Source organism: Palaemon carinicauda, chromosome 20 (genome assembly GCF_036898095.1).
Source record: "Palaemon carinicauda isolate YSFRI2023 chromosome 20, ASM3689809v2, whole genome shotgun sequence".
Taxonomy (NCBI): Eukaryota; Metazoa; Arthropoda; class Malacostraca; order Decapoda; family Palaemonidae; genus Palaemon; species Palaemon carinicauda.
In genome coordinates this window covers 65,721,137-65,727,136 of record NC_090744.1, presented here as the reverse complement: position 1 = coordinate 65,727,136, position 6,000 = coordinate 65,721,137, and the positions used below count along the sequence as shown (strand labels likewise).

Here is a 6,000-nt window from a genome sequence, read left to right as displayed (position 1 = left end):
GTAGCTTAGCTTGTAATAATATTAATAACAACAACAACAACAACAATAATAATAATAATAATTGTTATTATTATTATTATTATTATTATTATCATTATTATTATTAACAACAACAACAACAACAACAATAATAATAATAATAATAATAATAATTGTTATTATTATTATTATTATTATTATTATTATTATTATTATTATTAACAACAACAACAACAACAACAACAACAACAACAACAACAACAACAACAACAACAACAACAATAATAATGATATATGCCAAGATAAAATCAACTAGGCAGATGTGGTGTAAGAGTTGCTTCAAAGAAATGAATGCATAGAAATTAGTATGAAATTCTATAAACTCCAATCTGAATTGGAATCATATATTAGGAAACTAAATACAACCATAATACAGAGTATTTCATCTGAAACTTCAATACTGCAGATATGCAACACTAATACTTAATGCTAAGACCAATTACACGCAATAAACATTTTTCCTTTGCTTACACGTACGCCAAATAGTCTGGCCTATTCCTTGCAGATTCTCTTCTGTCCTCATACACCTGATAACACTGAGATTACCAAACAATTATTTTTCACCCAAGAGGTTAACTACTGCACTGTAATTGTTCAGTGGCTACTTTCCTCTTCAGGGTAAGGGTAGAAGAGATTCTTTAGCTATGGTAAGCAGCTCTTCTAGTAGATGGACACTCCAAAATTAAACCATTGCTACCCAGTCTTGGGTAGTGCCATAGCCTCTGCACCACTGTCTTGGGTTAGAGTTCTCTTGATTGAGGGTACACTCGGGCACACTATTCTATCTAATTTCTCTTTTTCTTGTTTTTGTTAGTTTTTTATAGTTTATAGGAAATATTTATTTTGGTTTTGTTACTGTTCTTAAAATATTTTATTTTTCCTTGTTTCCTTTCCTCACTGGGCTATTTTCCCTGTTGGAGCCCCCCTGGGTTTATAGCATCCTGCTTTTCCAACTAGGGTTATAGCTTAGCAAGTAATAATTAACTATTTTCATCTGTCCTAAAGTATTTTACTTCCTCCCATCTTCCTTTTTAAAATTTTTATTCTGGTCACTCATGAATTCCAGTTCTATAGTGACCAGATTATGATCCGAGATGTCAAAGTTCAATTTTTCCTCGTCTATAATCATTTCCCTAAAGTTTTTATACATTTGTTCGTTTACTAATACGTAGTCTATTACACTTTTTTGTTGCAATCTTTCCCATGTAAAAATCCCTTTACAACTTAAATCTCCATTCAATAGGACCAACCCAGGGTCATTCATCCAATCGAGAATCATTTCCCCGTTCCTGTCTAAATTCTGGTATCCTAAAAATCCTACATGCCCGATAAAATCCTCTAATATCATCAATGCCTCTTCTTCATTTAGATTTCTAATAATTCTTTTACATTCCTGTTTTATTCTCTTATCCCTACTTTCGTCTTCTTCAGTATTTCCTGCTGAAAAATAAACCAACAATAATCTAAATGTATGATTATATGCATTACACTAAACATACATCAGGTCTTTACTTTTAGTTTCTATCTTTTCCAATTCTAGACTGTCACTATTTCTATAAAGTATCATCAAACCACCTCCTTTTTTTATCATTCATATCCCTCATATTTTCTACTTTTTTTTAACATCCTTACTTAAATTTAATCTCTCTAACTTTTGGTGTGTTTCCGTCAAGCAAAAAAGTTTATTTCTACTATTTGATTTGTAACTGTTTACATCATACGGAAGTTACTATGTCATAATAGCAAGATGTTATTCTATCTGATTTCACGGTAAATGGAAAAAATAAAGATTAAGAATTGTATTAATGATATTGTTTATGGTACATGTAACATAAGCCTAATTACAGTAATATATATAAACTTAGAAGCTTTGCAGTTATCTAGTATGCGACTAAGTGCCCGCAAACTTATTTTGCGGAGGGAACAGTTCAAAAGTTCAAAGTTGCAACAAATGTTTTTACGTTGAACAGGAAGACATAAGTCTTTTTTTGTAGTTTATATATGACATATCTGTTTTGACGTTGTTACTGTTTGTAGAATGATTTATTGTTAATTTGTTCTCATCATTTATTTATTTCCTCATTCCCTTCCCTCACTGGGCTACTTTTCCCTGTTGGAGCTCTTGGGCTTATAGCATCTTGCTTTTCCAACTAGGGTTGTAGCTTGGCTAATAATAATAATAATAACAATAATAATAATAATAATAATAATAATAATAATAATAATAATAATAATAAGTGCGTTGTCACCGGGCCGGAGCCAAAATCTGGTTCGCTCTCTCTCTCACCAGACCAGACTATTTGGGTCCTTCCGAGATTCGTCAGCCAGAGTTCGGCCAGTGGATTGTACCGTATGAATGGACGGAAACTTGAATGACTGAAAACGCAGATGAAGCCCCAGAAATGTCAATACTCTTACGAACAACACGAGAGATGTTTTCCTGAGAAAACACAACGCATATGCGATAGCAATAAACCTTGGATGATGATAAGAATTTTGAAATGAATGGACAAAAGACGTAAAGCTTATGACAATGGACGGATGGTTTAGTGGGGAGAGCTTTACTTTAAAACGAAGGACGAAGTACAAAAAACTAAGAACAAAAATCGCTGTCTATTGAACGGAACCAATTGAACAAGATCATATTCAAAACCGTTGTAGTGCGTATTTGGTAAAAAAAAATAAGATAAAAAAAAAAAAAATTGAAATTCCCTTATTATCCCACCTATATGATAATGAAATGTTAAAATTACTTGTAAAAACTTCACAACCATTCGCACTTTTTATCCCAGCTTAATCTTAGTGAATTGTTTGGGCGTGCTCTTCGTATTCTCCTAGAAAGATTAGTTCACCTAACTGGGCTCCGCAAGGCACTAGAAGAGTTGGAAGACCCAGGCCTACATTGCTGAGGACTATGAAGCATAAAACTGGAGATGATGAATGTAGGCCCTTTGCGTCAATAGGCGTGGGAGGAGATGATGATGGTTAATATCAGGAAAGAAGTTTTACCTTGAGATAGACTAATAGTTTGACATTACTTACCTTATCCATTGAGATTCGGCCCATCTTCCATCTGAACAACAGATAGGGGGGTCGTTAGTTTGTAAGTAAAATTGATTAATGATACAATAAAAGATAAATATAATAGAAAGAGAGATGCACACAGGAGTGCAGGAGAGAGAGAGAGAGAGAGAGAGAGAGAGAGAGAGAGAGAGAGAGAGAGAGAGAGATTACTCTAACTTACTTCTCTTCCTCTTCTTTTGTTACGGATTTTGTAGTTTATATATGAAATATCTATTTTAGTATCCCCCTCTGATGGTCCAGCACTTTGCTGCAGTAGAGGGGCTTGAGTGTCTCAATGATGGGCTGGGCAATGGCGGTGGGGTAGTTTATCCACCCTGGCAGGCTCAACCATACCGCTAAGGCCAGTTCTGAGAGACCAGACCAAGACTGGACCCCTATAGGCCTTCTCCTTTATTTAAGATATCCAAAGGCTAGGAGAAGGAAAACTCCAAAATCAAACCAAACAAGACCCCAACGGCGGAGCTTCCCAGCGCCGGCGGAAGAGGGCAATGCCTGTCGGGCAGGCAATAAGGCGGGGCTTGGCATAACAAGAACCCGGCAGCCCGATGCAACCAACATCGGAGAAGCCACCTGTCTCATATGTCTTGAGCTGCGGTGAAAACGGTGTGGGCCAAGTGTGTGTGCATGGCCGTAGCAAAGCCACGACCACCCAAAACAATATACCCAGCTACTGGCATTCTGTCGTTTCTTCCACCCTTCTTCATCTCTTTCTCACAGATAGGAGGCTGATGGCTAACGACAGAACCCAATGCTCGGACACGAGTGGGCGCCGACGACGACGATTTTAATATTGTTACTGTTCTTAGAATCTTATATCTTAATTGTTAATTACTTATCTTATTTCCTTGTTTCCTTTCCTTACTGGGCTATTTTCCCTGTTGGAGCCCCGGGGCATAGCATCTTGCTTTTCCAACTAGGGTTGTAGCTTAGCAAGTAATAATAATAATAATAATAATAATAATAATAATACTCGTAAGGCTATGGTTGTGCTGGCCTATTGAAAACGTCCCTGCCTGGCGTTCTGCTGGACTAAAGTTCGAGATTAGCTTAAACTCTATAGTCTCTTGTTATGTCTACAACCTTGCTATCCTTGGGAATTAATTAAGAATGGGGTTTGGGGCAGCCTATGTGTTTACCTGCTGAGTCATCAGTCCTCCCTGGTTCTAGCTTGGCTGGAGTTTGTCACTGTCCCTTGTCTTTGGTATTCGGGAGTGACCTTTAAACCTTGAAAACCAGTTGCCAGATGCTGCCAAATATGATGACAAATTAGAAGGATTCACTTAAAATCAGATAGGCTTATACGTGAGCCCAGCCATTAGGCTTATCAATGAAATATGTTATGTATTTCAATAGCCTATTCATTAGATATATTTGTTACCTATGAATTGAACCGGCTGACATAAGTCTTTTTATAGTTTATTTATGAAATATCTGTTTTGATGTAATTACTGTTTTTAAATTATTTTATTCTAATTGTTCATTATTTATCAGATCGTTTATTTATTTCCTTATTTCCTTACCTCACTGGGCTATTTGTCCCCGTTAGAGCCCTTGGGCTTATAGCATCTTGCTTCTCCAACTAGGGCTGTAGCTTAGCAAATAATAATAATAATAATAATAATAATAATAATAATACTGTAAAGGGAATATAAGGCTGAGTTAGTTATATATTCAACGATTTTGAATATTATGATTCAACTTTGAAGAGGTTTTACCTTCAGATAACCTCACATATATACAGCTTCTATGGTCGTATCCCTTACATATTGCATCGTGCACTGAGTAATTTGTTACTGTATTCAAAAGGTTATTTCATCTAATTCCTGAACGTATGCAATGTTGCAAGCAATGCACCAGTCTACAGCACTTCATCTCAAACACATTAAATTTCTGTCTCCGTCACTTTCATTCCCCACAAATCCGATCCATACATCACAGTTGGTACAATCACTTTTTCATACAGAACTCTCATTACATTCATGCCTAACCCTCTATTCTTAACCACTCCCTTCACTGCCCCTAACACTTTGCAACCTTCATTCACTCTCTGACGTACATTTTCTTCCACTACACCATTTGCTGCAACAACAGACCCCAAGTACTTAAACTGATCCACCTCCTCAAGTAAATCTCCATTCAACATGACATTCAACCTCGCACCATCTTCCCTTCTCGTACATCTCATAACCTTATTCTTACCCACATTAACTCTCAACTTCCTTCTTTCACACACCCTTCCAAATTCTGTCACTAATCGGCCAAGCTTCTCTTCCGCGTCTGCAACCAATACAGTATCATCTGCAAATAACAACTGATTTACCTCCCATTCATGATCATTCTCGTCTATCAGTTTCAATCCTCGTCCAAGCACTCGAGCATTCACCTCTCTCACCACTCCATCAACATACAAGTTAAACAACCACGACGACATCACACATCCTTGTCTAAGCCCCACTCTCACGGGAAACCACTTGCTCACTTCATTTCCTATTCTAACACATGCTTTACTACCTTTGTAGAAACTTTTCACTGCTTGCAACAACCCTCCACCAACTCCATATAACCTCATCACATTCCACATTGCTTCCGTATCAACTCTATCATATGCTTTCTCCAGATCCATAAACGCAACATACACCGCCTTCCCTTTTGCTAAATATTTCTCGCATATCTGCCTTACTGTAAAAATCTGATTCATACAACCCCTACCTCTTCTAAAACCACCCTGTATTTCTAAGATTGCATTCTCTGTTTTATCCTTGATCCTATTAATCATTACTCTACCATACACTTTTCCAACTACGCTTAACAAACTAATACCTCTTGAATTACAACACTCATGCACATCTCCCTTACCCTTATATAGTGGTACAATAC

At 36.7% G+C, this 6,000-nt stretch overlaps 1 protein-coding gene across 10 annotated transcripts in view; it reads left to right on the top strand.

The window, feature by feature from the left end:
• The window catches only part of LOC137614297 (cytochrome P450 4c3-like), a 98,019-nt gene that overhangs the window by 61,691 nt on the left and 30,328 nt on the right, over positions 1 to 6,000 (top strand). Inside the window, exon 4 of one of the 10 annotated variants that reach the window (XR_011039047.1) lies at positions 2,330 to 2,483. The exons of 8 other annotated variants lie outside the window; for them this stretch is intronic. The gene's annotated coding sequence lies outside the window, so the exon portion shown is untranslated. Of the gene's footprint in view, positions 1 to 2,329; positions 2,484 to 6,000 lie in introns of those variants that run through there. One more of the 10 variants, XR_011039045.1, reaches the window with a different exon arrangement.